This window comes from Nyctereutes procyonoides, unplaced genomic scaffold (assembly GCF_905146905.1).
Source record: "Nyctereutes procyonoides isolate TBG_1078 unplaced genomic scaffold, NYPRO_anot_genome, whole genome shotgun sequence".
In the NCBI taxonomy this organism is placed as follows: Eukaryota; Metazoa; Chordata; class Mammalia; order Carnivora; family Canidae; genus Nyctereutes; species Nyctereutes procyonoides.
Window position 1 is genome coordinate 37,666,325 of NW_026575140.1, and position 15,231 is coordinate 37,681,555.

At 36.5% G+C, this 15,231-nt stretch overlaps 1 protein-coding gene and 1 pseudogene across 1 annotated transcript in view; one reads left to right on the top strand and one right to left on the bottom strand.

Annotated features, from left to right (window-relative positions):
- Nucleotides 1-15,231, bottom strand: part of DAB1 (DAB adaptor protein 1) — a 1,111,289-nt gene that overhangs the window by 588,229 nt on the left and 507,829 nt on the right. The window lies entirely within an intron of this gene.
- The window catches only part of LOC129496871 (pumilio homolog 3-like), a 144,186-nt pseudogene that overhangs the window by 85,160 nt on the left and 43,795 nt on the right, over nt 1-15,231 (top strand).

The following is a 15,231-nucleotide window of genomic DNA, read 5'->3' on the forward strand; positions in this document are numbered from 1 at the left end:
ACTCCGCTAGAGAGGGTACACAATGCCTCTAAGGTAGGAGGGATCAGGATGTGTGTGTGTGTGTGTGTGTGTGTGTGTGTGTCTGTGGCTATCTCTTCCTCACAAACATGTGTACACATTCACATGCATATCTACACATACACAGAAGTGTGTAGGAATTTTTAAAGAACTTCTCCAATTTGTAATTCATCTGACTTTCTTAGAGGCTTTAGCTCTTGCCTTGAGATCATTAAAGAAGAGGGCACTGGAGAAAATGTCAAGAGTCTTAAAAGTGATCATACCCTTTCATCTGTAATTCACCTTCAGGACTCCTTTTCAAGGAAACAATCATGAATTCAGGCCAATATTTATGCACACAATGTTATTTGTAAGAGAGAAACAACCGATAAAGGAATGATAAAATGAATGTTAGTATTTCTACATGGAAAAATATTATGCACATACAAAAAGAATTTTAAAAAAATTTAGGATTGAGAAAATATGTGTAATATAGTAAAATTATAAAATTTGAGCTCATCCATGCAGAAGTTGGTCTTAAAAAATATACCAACTGTTAACAGTGGCTCTCGATAGCATGATTATAGGTTATTTTTCTCTTGTCCTTATACTTTCTAAGTTTTCTACAAAGATGATGTATTATTTTCTAGACAGTAAATAAACATACAAATAGAAGTTTGAGGTGCAACATCGCCATTTCTGTGTCACTTCTCCTGCATCCCCCTATTAAATGGGAGACTCTACGCTCTCCAGCATCAATTCCAATCTGCAGGTAACACTGCCCTGGGATTGTCTATTTCCATCTCTGCCTCTCTCTAGTCTTATTAATCCTTATTTCCTGGAAACATAGTCCAGAGACAAGTTCATGGTCACCACTCAATGTTTGCTGCATAAAAGAGCGAGTAAGTGAATGAATGAAGACTTAATAAATGGAACTATCTTGATGAAAATTACATTAAGAAAAATGTTCATTCAAAATAATTGGTGACAATAAAAATTAAGTTTCATCTGGATTCACAGAAGATAAAAGAAGTTGGAAAGCAGAGAGATAACCATTTTTCAGGGAAGACAGTGAAACTGAAAAAAAAAAAAAAGTAAAAGAGCCTATGGTTAAAAAGAGAAAGAGAGAGGGAGAGAGACTCAACATAATGGAATATCACAGCCTACTGAACTTCCAATATATTCCAAGACCAAGAATCTGCTTAAGGCAGGAATATTTATCTAGCAACAACATCCCATTATGGCAACTCCATTATTTTACATGTTTAGACTTACATATACATACACTAAGTAGATATTTGTTATTAGTTTTAATCAGCAATGGATGGTTGACTTCCTACTAAAAGAAACAAAAGCTAAAGGATAGATCATTGTAATGTTTTATACAGATTCAATTTAGTTTATTCATAAAACTAGTGAAATAGACTCAGGATATTAACTTACAGTTATATTTTTCTGGGGGTAGATCTGGTTTGAATCTCATCTCTTTTAAGAGATAGAAAATCTTGGGCAAGTTATTTGACCTCTGTCAGGCTCAGTTTTCTTACTTACATAAAATAGGATAATAATAATACCAACCTCATAGGGTTATTGTAGGAAACAATTAAAACGAGAGACAGCATAGCATTCAAAATAGACTTCAAGCTCAGGATGCCTGGGTGGCTTAGCCATTGAGCCTCTCCCTTTGGCTTGTGGTGTGATCCTGGAGTTTCAGGATTGAGTCCCACATCAGGCTTCCTGCAGGGAGCCTGCTTCTCCCTCTGCCTAGGCCTGTGTGTTTCTCATGTATAAAGGAATTTTAAAAAAATAGACTTCAAACTCATGCTTGTTTACATCAGAACCTGGAGCTCTTAACATATACCAGTCTTCCATTTTATTATGTGCCTTGTAGTATGTTGAACACTATGCAAATCTGATCTCATTTCATCCTCAGAATGGTTGTCATGAGGAGGCACTATTTTTTCACTTTATAATATTTTTTATTTCTGTAGTGTTGGTAGTACTGTCCCTTCTTTCTTTTTGATTTTAGTTGAGTTTTCTCCTTTTTCTTAATCGATCTAGCTAAAAGTTTGCAAGTTTTGTTGATCCTTTTGAAGGACAACTCTTGGTTTTGTTGATTTCCTCTATTTTTTTAAAAAAAATAATTCAATTAGCCAACATATTGTACACCACTAGCTTCAGATGTAGAGCTCAATAAATTTATCAGTTACATATAACACCCAGTGCTCATCACATCATGTGCCTTCTTTAACTCCCATCACCCAATTACCCCATCACCCCACCCCTCCACCGCCTCCATCAACCCTCAGTTTGTGTCCTATAGTTAAGAATCTCTCTCATGGTTTGTCTCCCTCTCTGGGAAGATTTCCTCTATTTTTAAAAAAATCCATTTTATTTCATTTCTCCACTTTGAAGATAAGAAAACTGATACCCAATTTTAAATAGTTCTTAAGTGTCTGAGTCAAGATTCAAACCTTGAATGTCAGGTTCCAAAACCTAATCTCATTAAGTGTTTAAAAAAGAAGTTACTGAATTTGGGTTTGCATCCAGTCATGATTAACAACAAAATTCAGTTTACAATTTTGCTATGTCATGCCGTATTATTTGATATGCTATGGCTTGAACTTTATTCCCTTGCCAGTCACACTTAAGTACTCTCCTATTTCTTTTCTTATTAAATATTTCAAGCATGAAGTTGAGTATAGACATAATTATAACCAAAACTTATGTACTGCCACCCAGCCTGGTCACATATTACCATTCTGTCATGTTTGCTTCAGATATTTCCTTTTAAAAAGAAACATTATAAATATAAGCAAAATTACCCTATGAATTCCTTCCTATTTCCACAAAAATAACTATACCCTCAAATTTCCATGCATGTTTTTCTGCTTCTACTACATGCTTGCATCCACAAAAACCATATAGCAATGTTTTCATATGTTTTAAAACTTTGTTTAAATGATTTTCCACTGTAGGCATCCATCTGAAGCTTGCTTATTTTCTTAAATATGTTTTAAAGATTTAGCCACTTTGATAGTGGCTTAAATTCTTTCATTTTAACATTTAGATAATATTTTATTATATGTTATGTTCTGATTAGTCATTCGTATGAATTAACATTTGGGCTGTTTTCAAACTGCAAAAAGAAGTAATGCTGCAGTGGACATTGTCACACTCCTTGGATACATATGTGTGAGATCTCTCTGTGGTCTATGCATCTTCAAAGTTATTAGATGTAACACGTGGATCTACCAAGTGTCAGTAGCAATTTATACTGATCCAGCATGAGTTCATTGTATCACCAACATTTGGTATTGCCACACTTTAAAATGTTTCCAAAATGGAGGATTTAAAATATCTTATATTTTGGCATGGATTTCTCTAATTACTAGTGAGATTGAACATTCTTTTATTATTTTTATTTTATACATTTTTTTTCTATTAGGTTTCTTCTGCTGCTTTTATATATGCCCATGTTTTTCTGTTGTTACAGGAGGGAGGCCATGTACCCTAAGCAGATAGGAAAGCAGAGTGCCTAGTGTGTCATATGGTCATATGTGTCATGGAAAAAGCAGAAGCAGAGGGAGTACTGAAGAGGGCTAAGGTGGGACCTCAAGTTCAAATAAGGTAGTCAAGGATGACCTTACCTGGCAGGTGATATTTACCTAAGTCATAAAATTGATGTGGGCAAAATCCATGGAAAGAAATAGCAAAATGGTAAAATGGTAATATTCAATCAAAATATGTAGTGATACCTTGGGATTAGTACCTTCTGTACTAATCTGCATGCTTTGGATGCAACTCTTTTACAGTTGCATATGTTCCAACTATTTTTCCTGGTCCAATGCTTGTCTTTTTATTTTGTTTAAAATAAAACTCTTTTTAGATTTATTAAAAAAAGATTTTATTTACTTATTCATGAGAGACACAGGGAGGTAGAGACAGAGGCAGAGGGAGAAGCAAGCTCCCTCTGGGGAGTCTGATGTAGGACTCGGGATAATGCCCTGAGCCAAAGGCAGATGCTCAACCTCTTAGCCACCGAGGTGCCCATAAAATAAAACTTAAAAATTTTTTAATGTAAAGAACTATATCAGTACTTCCCTTTAAGGTAGGTGTTTTTTGCTTGGTTTGCTTTCCTTTGCTTTGCTTTTATTCAGTACATCCTTTCCTACCCCTCCGTCATAAAGACATTCTTCTATAGTTCCTTTAAAAATTTTTAAAGTTATGCCTCTTGAGTTTAAGTCACCTGCAATTGATATTCTTTATATGGTATCAGTTTAGGACTCAGTACATTTTCTGTATATTTCTGCATAATCCTTGTACCATTTATATCTCAGTCTGTCACGTACAAAGTTTTTAGTCAGCATAGGGTATTTTGAGGTCTAGATCTTATTCCATTAGTCTAGTTTTCTAGTTCTGTGCAAATACCTGTACTACCTTAATTACTATAATTTTATATTAAGTTTTCACAGTTGATAGGGCCTATCCATCTGCCCACCTGCCCACCTACCCATATATACATACATCTTTCTATCCACCATTATTATTCACAAATATTTTCTGAGACCCTAATTATGCCAAGTACTGCTTTTATCACTGGAGATTTAATAACAGACTGAACAGATATTTCTGCCCTCATGAGCTTACATTCCAGGGAATGGAGGCAGACACTAAACTAAACAAAGCAATTAAATATGCCGTGGTTATAAGAGCCATGAAGATACACAAAGTAGAAAAACATCATCCAGCATGTGTTAACACCTGATTTAATATATAAACTGAAAAAATCTAATGGAATAACAACAAAAAAAACCACTTATTTTAAACATACACCAGACATCTAGAGTTTGCAGGAAAAATATTAAATACTCATGCTTAGATCTATCAATAGTTTATAACTTTTGGTGAAGAACCTCTACTCCTGACAGATGCTATATAAAATTGCAACCTGTCCTTGCCAGGCTGTGACTACACAGGAGAGTCTATTTTAGTCACCTAGAAAGAGAGGTGTGGGCACACATGCCCACACCTTCTGTTTGATCCTTGACCAGTGACACAGGTCTTGGGTCAGAAAGAGACTGCAGTTTGTCAGCAGGACATTATGGGAGCTTGGAAAATTTTCTGCTTTTGGAGACCTGGGAATAAGCCTAGAGCTCCCAAACAGCTCCCAGAAAAATAGAATTTTTTACAAGCTGTCTGTAGGTGCTCTACAGTTAAAACAGAATATGCACTACCTCTGCTACCTTCCTCAATTCCTAGAGTAAATGAGCCAATAGATAGTTGCTTTTTCAAGTTTATTTGTTTTTTTTTAACAATTTTTCTATCTTTGATAGTAATATCACGACTCTGTATGAAACTTATTATGTTTTCTTATCAACACAATCCGCCCTGTGTTGACTCTGGGCAAGTTATTTCACCTTTCTGAACTTCATATTTCTCACTGTAAAATGGGACAAGAATACCTAATTGCAGGCTTGTTGTGACCATTAAGTACTATATTGAAAGACCTTAGTAGAGTGGCTGCTATGTGGTAGGTATGGAATAAATGGTAGGCCTTATCATTAGAATTGTTATACAAATAATTCTAGGTATTTGCCAAAGATCTCTAAGACACTCCCATGACCTGGTATCTGCATGGGTCTAGAATCCAGGCTCTCTGAGCATATAGAAGGTAAATACACAAATTAGGAGTGGAAGTCCCGGGGACCCCTGGATGGCTCAGCGGTTTGGTTGCCTGCCTTCCGTCCATGGCGTGGTCCTGGAGTCCTGGGATCGAGTCCCGCATTGGGCTCCCTGCATGGAGCCTGCTTCTCTCTCTGCCTGTGTCTCTGCCTCTCTCTCTCTCTCTCTGTGTCTCTCATGAATAAATAAATAAAATCTTAAAAAAAAAGGAGTGCAAGTCCCAGTTCCCACCCTAGCACTTTATCATCACCAACACATGAGAACTACTTATGTCCCAATTAGAGCTGCCATATGTAAAGAGCATCAACAAGTTAGTGTTACCTCATTTGTACACTCCCCAAAAACTCTACAGCCAGTTGGATAGGGAAGTAGCAGAGACAAGGTATACACTAATTATATCTAGGTTGAATACATCCGGGTTTGCTAATTTGTATACAGCCAATCATAGCAAAGGTAACTCCTCTAGGGGAGCCACTCACAGTAAAGGAGTTCCCACTACAGAGTGAGAGAATCCTAAGCTTGCCTAGCTCCCACTGCAGGGTCCCACTGACCCTCTTCTCTCCTAATGTTCCAGCCTCTACAGGTCTAGAAATTGCTCTGACAAGAACTCTCATGCTAGATGCAATCCACAGTGATAGTGTAGTGGCACCCAGGACAATGGCAGCATCCATACCCACAAGGCAACTAGTGGGCCAGCAGAGATACCACATAAAGGTTTAAGGTACTATATGACCTTTTACCTCTACTCCAAATGAGTATGCTGCTGTGTGTGCATGTGGTATAATTAAGCATTAATAAAAAGGAAGGTTTAGTCAAGAGAGGTTAAATACTTTCATGTTGGATGCTTCTTTGCTATACTGAGTAATTCTATAAAAAATATAAATATTTAAAGAGGCTATTTCCGGTTGAGTTCTGCTTATTACATCAAAGACAGAAGAGGAAAACAGTTCATAGGTCGTTGGCCCTTAGCAGCTCTGACAGATTGATTCACTTATTCATTTATTCATCTATCCATTCATTCTTTCATTCAACAAATGTTTACTGAACTGTGTTATATTCCAGACATGGTTGTAAGCCTTGGTGATATAATGGTGTTAACAGTCAAATGGGGACAGGAAAGAAAATACTGACAAGACTATGATTAATTCTCAGATGAGAAAGTATTGGCTGTTAACAGGGCATAGATGAGGGCCGGCTGAGAAGGAGGTCCATGTACTTCACATTAAAGCCAGTTAAAAAACCAAACCAAGCCAACCCAAACAAAAAAAAAACCTCCCCCAAAAAACCTTTGGAAATACATTGTCCTATTTGTTCCAATGACTGAATCTTCTGGTATCCCTCCCACCCCTGCTCCCGCATCTAGCGATGTCAATCTTCCTGTCCTACTCCTTGCTTTATTCTTGGTCTTGATGGACTAGGGGCCAGAGAATGACTTTCAACACTTCTATATACATATATACATGTATACATATATACATGTATACATGTATATATGTATACATTGCTTTCCCTCATTCTCTGGAAATTCACATTCTGGGCAGTTCAGGTAATGCACTGGCTTAGTTCTCTGGGAGGCCTACTGAATCAGCCTGTCTCTTGAATAAATTCTGGGGAGGCTCCTGGGTGCAAATTCCCTTGCCCTCTTACCTGACATCTCTGGATGCCTCTGGAGACACCAGTACCTAGCATGGGGCTGACTGCTATGTGTGTCTGACAGCTAAAATTAAGGGCAGCAGGGCAGAAAGTGTATGTGCTGACACCACAGTTCGACAAGCTTGCTCCGATGCTGTAAAACACCGTTGGCGGAGTGCACCACTAAATTGTCCCACTAATTAGTTTATTATTTCATTTGAGAGATCAAATACATAAATAAAATTAATAAACCCTGCAAAATAAGTGCATCACTGGAAATAAAAGTATTTCTCAGGTCATTGCCTTAAACACAGACATTACATGCTAGAATAATGTTAACACAAGAAAGGCAAATCGTGCTGCTTTGCGGGCTGGAACGTACCAACAGCAGCTGGAGGTTGGGGAAGGGGTAGGTGCTGAGCCTTGGGGCTGACCAGAAAACATGGATGGTGTTCTCTACTCTGGCATACCTACAGTTTAACTTTAACCAAGTCAACTTCCCCACTGACCCCCATTAATGAGCTTGTTTACTTGTGAGTAAAATAAAGGGGTTGGGCGGTTTCTGAGGTTTATTCTAACTATGGCATTTTATGATTATGGGAATCAAATGAAAATCAGAACTGGGTTATTATGAACTTAGTCAATCAAGAATGCATAATGAGGGGCATGTGGGTGGCTCAGTGGTTGAGCCTCTGCCTTCAGCTCAGGGCATGATCCTGGGGTCCTAGGATTGGGTTTCTTATCCAGCTCCCTGCAGGGAGCCTGCTTCTCCCTCTGCCTGTATCTCTGCCTCTCTCTCTCTCTCTCTCTCTCTCTCTCTGTGTGTGTGTGTGTCTCTCATGTATAAATACATAAAAAATCTTTTAAAAAATGTGTAGTGGAAATTAGATGAAATAAGAACCCATTGTAATATGGATTTGAGAACTCAGAGGGAACTTAGATAACATATAACCTAGCATTCACCTTATAAACAAAGGGAGAAGGAGACCAAGTTTGCATTCTCTGAGGGCCTATTATAGACCCCCCCCAAACAAAACCCAACTATGCTAAAGATATTCACACATACCCCAAGAAACTTAAGCTCAGAGAATAAAATGTGGCTAAATCCACACAGAAAAGACCAAAATGAGGTTTCCAACTCTCTAGATAAAAACATTTCCACCAACCTGTATTCAATTCCCCAGTCTCTTATTGGGATCTCAGGCCAGGTTGCTCACTGCCTAGCAGCTCCCTGGACTTATAAGAGATATCATGGATGATGGATGTTGTATGGTCATTATTGACCATTATACTGACATTCCAAATTCTGTTTTTCCTCTGCCAGTGTTGTAACATCACTTTGCAATTTAGACTGCCATGTTTGATAGTGAATTCAGCCCTCCTAAACATTTTAAGAAAATATCATTATATCTTAAAAGGCATATAAATAGACTCTCAGAGATAAGAAGGAACTTGTTCAAAGCCCCGTGTTAGTAAGAGGTCAAGATGGAATGCAAAGGATGTCTAAGCTCTCAGATCATCAACTTTTTCTACTAAACATCAGTAACCTGAACATTTATGACTCATTTTTTTCTGATCTCACTACACTGTATAATACCCTTTGCTAATTACATATTTTAAATTATCTATGCTAGAGTTGAATATCTCCCTCCCAATATTTTCTACCCAATATTTCCCTCCCAATATTTCTATTTATTTTCTATGGTTTTGAAAAACCACAACCGATTATTCATTTTTGAATAAAAGGCATATTAAGACATATCTCAGAATATATAAACAACTGCTGCTAGGGTTAATTTATATTATTTTATAGTATGCATGTGATTAATCCTCATTAATATGAAATTCTCCTTTGTTGAGGTGCTATGTACAATTTTAAATGGCTAATTAAAATAAACAAGAATTGAGAGAGAGCAAAAGCTGAAACCAGAACTTGTGTGCAATTCTCAAAGGTCAATTTTTAATATAAATGTAAATGCAAGTGTAAGTTGATAAGATGGGGTGGAGGGAGAAGTAAAATCCGTGAAGTCTTAGAGTCCACGAAGAGGCAACACAGAGTAGCGAAAACTGTACTCCTCTGAAGTGAAAGAGTTATCAGTCCACAACTTCTGTGCGAATTAGAAGAAGCCCCTCAACCATTCTGAAGCTTAGTTTCCTCTTCCAAAAGATGAAGCTGTTCTGGGATTAAATGAAAAAATGGATGTCAGCAAGGGCTTGGTACATGTAAGCATTTGGTACATCTATTATTAGGACCCGAGTCACTGCCCCCACATCTTTAGCTGATCTGGAAAATATGGTTTTGTGAGAGCAAAGACAAGTTGATGGAGACAAAGCAAAAAGTTGATTTTTTTAAAACTAAAATTTCTCTGGCATATATAGGAAAGAAGCCATAGATAATGCATTCAACCAACTCTAAGACTTAGAAATTGTGAGCTCTCTGCTCTGGAAATTTGGGCTCCTGGCACACTGTAGATATATTTATCTTTCTTTCCCAATACATGCATAGCTAGGTAAATTGCTCCTTTTAAATTATTTCAAGTACTATACAAACATTTACAACTTTAAGCCAAAATAAATCTTTATGCCATAAACTTAAGACATAGGTTTGAAGAGCAATTTGGTAGTGTATATAATAAAGCCTTAAAATTTGGTTAAGCCTATGACCCACTTTTAGAAATTCATCCTAAATAAATAATTATGGATATGTCTAAATATTTGGCTACAAAATGTCCACATATCTTTACAACAGTGAAATATTAGAAATAAAGGGATTTGACAACAGTGATCTGAATAAATTTTGCTGTTTATGTTATGAAGCCATTAAAAAAATAATGAAGAATATTCATGCCATTAAAATAAATTTTTAACAATTTGTGTAAAAAAATGACAGTAGAACATACAATATGAGATTACTTTTATAAACAGTACTTAAGTGTATAAGCAAGAGATGAAAGAAAATGCCCCAAATGTTATGAATGGTCATCATAAGCTTATGGGGGAATTTTATTTTCTTTGTCTTGCTTATTTATATTTCCTAAAATTTCTACCATAAATATATTTTTTTTAAAGATTTTATTTATTCATGGAGAGACAGAGAGAGAGAGAGAGGGGCAGAGTCATAGGCAAAGGGAGAAGCAGGCTCCATGCAGGGAGCCCAATGTGGGACTCAATCCCAGGATTCCAGGATCATCCCCTGAGCTGAAGGCAGATGCTCAACTACTGAATCACCCAGGCATCCCTCTATCATAAATATTTATTTTTATTTTATTTATGTATTTTAAAATATTTTACTTATTTATTTTATATGGAGAGAGTGAGTGAGCAGGGGGAGGGGGCAGAGGGAGAGTCAGAGAGAGAGAATCTCAGGCAGACTCTGTGCTGAGCTTGGAGTGCATTTTTAGGTTCCATCTCATGACCCTGAGATCATGACCTGAGTGGAAATCAAGAGTTGGATGCTTAACCCTCAGAGCCACCCAGGTGTCCTATTTATTTTTAGTTTAGGAGGTATTGATCATCTCAAATGTATATTACAATCATGCCATAAACAACATGAAAACACAACATTCCGGTAAACCGTATTTGTATAGAAAATTTTAATAAAAGCAATATGTTTATTCTATAAAAGTTAAGCAAATTGATAAGAATATTTTGATATCCTAATAAGAAAAGGAAATGAATAAAATAATTAATATAATGAATAAACAGGTATGTGGAAATATTCAAGTTTAGAAGCGATCAAACACATGCAAATTCATAAAATTCAATGGCTTTTAAAATCTATTAAATTAGCATAGTTTATATAAAAAGAGACAAAAAGACAACTATTTAATAATTAGCGCTAGTAGGGAGATACATGTTTGCATACATTATAGATAGAAGTTTAAACTGGTACAATATAATGTTATTTTTGACTGACTAAATGATCCTACTTTTGGGAATTGGGGAGTGATTCGACTTTGGGGAATGATTTAGAAATCATTCTAAACACAGAATATATATTATGAACAAAAGTGTTCAGTGTAGTATTATTTGTGACAGGATAATTGGGAAAAATGCCTATCAGTGGGAAAGATAGCAACATTTTCATTACTAAATAGTGTATAGCTATTAAAGCACTATTTAAGAGGCTACATAGTAAAATGTGAATGCTTTTTTTAAGTAAAAAAGCATGATTCAAAATAAATATGTATGTGCACACTTAAACACACACACACATTCACTCACATACAGAAAGAGATGGCAAGAAAAATGCCAATAATTTTAAAGGTATTATCTTTGAGTTACAGAATTAAATTTTTCCTTTTTTCCCCCTTCTTTGTGCATGCATGTGCATGTATATGTGTTTCAAACTTCCTTCAGTGAGTATGGGTTAGTTTTATAATGTGAAAAAAGTGAGTATGAAATAAAAATAGAAAAGTTTTTGATCTTCTTGTGCCCTTAGGAAAGTCTAGAGGAGCTAGCCTTCAATGAAGTAATAGCCAGAGGAATATTTGCCCATTTAACTAAGTTAAGAAAGTTGCTAGAGGAAAAACAAAGCAATGGAAGTTAAAGGTAGTTTGCAATCAATTTAAAGTCTGGTAGGTATCTTAAATCAATTTTATGGGGAGCATATTCAGCTGCAGAAAACCATGCAAGGAAATAGGAAGATAGATTATATTTCTTTATCTTTTAAATGTGTGCTTAGGGAAAAAAAGGAGGAGGGTGACCATAATGAACAGAAAGGCATTAGAATAGAATATCAAAGCAGGCAAGCATAATGCAGTTCACTGTTGCTCTCTTTCAACTAGCTTCAATTTGTGGAACAAAGGGGTGCCATGTGTTTAGGAACAACAAAGTCACAACTGGTCACTGAGCTTCCTAAGAAATAGGACTTGGCTTGAATGCTTGTTTGCTGGACAACAGAAGTTGGGAGAGATATGCAGGCTGGTCAGTGAGATGTGGAAAATATTTGTGCAACTGGTACATACCAATTCTATTCCCACTTGTCACTAATTCATTGCCAACATCTTGAGACTCAGCTTCCTTATACACAACAAGTGTTCATTTGTTCATTAAATATGTACTGAGTGCTCAATACCGTGCAGGGCAACAGGACAGAATTGTGAACAAGACAGACCATGACCTCTTCTCTGTCTTACGTTCTAGAGGCGGAAACCCCATTGTGGATCAGTGTAGTGATAAGTGTGGGTTCTGGGATAAGACTCCCTGGGATTATGATCCCAGTTCTAAAGCTCCTACTTCAAACACTTCTACCACTCCAAATCCAGCTTTTACCATGTCTTCTACTATGACCCTTTTCTGAACTATCACCATCTTTAGCTTGATTACTACAATAGTAGGGTCACTGGCTTCCTGCAACTTAGCATCCCCCTTCTGTATGATCTCAATAGGGCAGCTAGGCTAATTCACAAATAAATAAATAAAATGAAGAAAAAAAAGATGATTGATTGAGAGCAAAAGAGACATCAGGACATTGTTTCCCATTTTAATCAAAATAAAAGTCAAAGTCCTAGTCATGGCCACCAAACCCCTACCTGGATCCAGCTTCTGGCTACTGCCCCGACTTCATCTCCTGCTATGTGTCTCCCTATTTAATATGTTCTTCTTACAACATGCTAGGCATTCTTCCTGCTGTGGGGCTTTTGCACTGGCTATTCTCTCTGATTGAAAAGTACTCCTTCCAAATGTTGCATAGCTTGCTCCCTCACTGCCTTCATATCTGTGCTAAAATGATCTTTCATTATTGGAGGGTCTTTCCTAATTAATATAAATAAGATTTCAGCCCACATCTCCAGGGTTACTACTTTGTACAACTCCAGAGAGTGGCATTCACATCACAAAGTGAATTGTACCCGTTGGAATTAGGCAGTGTACAGCCCGACAAGCTATACACAATAGCTCTGTCCACCACCATTTCTCCACTGCATTATTCTCCTTCATGGCTAATACCACCTGAAACTGTTTATTAGTTGTTTATTGTCTCTCTTGTCCTACTATAATAAAGTTTCACCAGAGCAGTGATTTTTGTCTGTTTTATTTACTATGATGTCTCTAGAGATTAGACCAGCACCTGCCTTGTAAATAAATACTTAGTAAATATTTATTGAGTGGTTGTCCGAAAGACTCTGGCAAGTTTCTTAGTCTATGCTTGCACTATCCAACATGGTACCACTAGCAAGATAAGATTAGTGAGCACTTGAAATATGCCTAGTGTGACTGAGGAACTGAACTTTGAAATTTTTACTTTAACTAACATTTAAAATGGAAGCAATGTAAAATAATTTGCCATTAAATTCAACTTTGCTGTTTTTAGGGGACATTTCATTTTAACCCCTGCAATGTCTAAGATACTACTTAATTATTATTATTATTATTTTACTATTTTAATGTGGACACTAGAAAGTCTACAATTACATGTGGCTTGCATTATACTTTTATTATGCATTTTTATTTTATCTAGTTTCTTCATCTGTAAAAGGATGATGATAACAACTACCTCACAAGGGTGTTGTGAAGTTTAGGTGAGGCAACATAGGTAAAGCAGCTGGTATAGGGCCTGGTACATAATAGCTGCTCAGTACTGCTTGCCATCATGGTATCATTGTTGCTGTTGCCAGTGTTATCAAATATAGAGTACATATAATAGGGATGAGTTCTTATCTGTGAGTTGAGGAAAGGCTTCATTTTGAAATGTATTTGAACAAAATTCTAAAAGAGAATTATAAGTGGATTAAGTAAATACTAAGAGGGAGACTTGGCAGGAGATATGGTGGCCAAAACATCCCCAAAGCAAAGGACAGAGCCACAAGTCAGACTTGAGTCTTTTTTTTTTTATTGGAATTCAATTTGCCAACATATAGCATAACACCCAGTGCTCATCCTATCAAGTGCTCCCTCAGTGCCCATCACCCAGTCACCCCCACCCCCGCCCACCTCCCTTTCCACCACCCCTTGTTTGTTTCCCAGAGTTAGGAGTCTCTCATGTTCTGTCTCCCTTTCTGATATTTCCCACTCATTTTCGTCAGACTTGAGTCTTACCCCAAAGCCCATGCTCTGAACCATCAGATGATATTACCTCTTAATAAACCTATATCAAGCAAAATGGCATTTAAGACTTAAGAGGGGAATCTCTAGATCCTAGAAAGGGTCCATTTAACCTTGAAATAAGCAACTTCAAAATTGGATTTGATTCAGTGCTTCTTAAACTCCATGTGTGAAGATCCTTGGAGAGTGTTTTGGCCTTATTTGGTGTGGGAGAACTCTACATAATAATTTACGATTTTCCTTTTATATTTTATTATAATTCTAAACATTGACAAATGCATATTATAAATCATATGGATGAATACTTTGCAGATGGGCAAAGCTATGAAATTTCTATGCTAGATTTTATGATTGCTTTTGTGACTATTCTAGTAATTACCCAGAGGGATGACAGTGCTGAAACTTAATTCAACGTTTCTCAAGTTGGGGACCAAGGACCACAGGAGATACAGTAAAGGACCACATGATTTAATTTTATATTTATACTTTTAAAGGATTCAATGGATAAGACTTAGCCAATCTAACACTGAGTAGAATCAATGCTAAGAAAGGGAGATCAGAAGAGAGAAAAGGAGGTATTTTTGACTGGCAGAACTCAATTCAATTTTATTCAAATGCTTTGGATTATTCCAGAAAATACACATCACCTTCTGTAAACTGATATGCGCCGAGGAATTATTATGATTTTCCTTCACACTATTTATATTATATATATATATATATATATATATGTATTTACATATGAATATGTATTCAAGCTGTCATAAACATATTTTACATGATTATTCGCCACTAAATTTGGAAAATATTCCATACAAGACTTTGGGCATCATCAAATCATCTGGACCCCCCCTGATGAAAAGTGTTCTTACT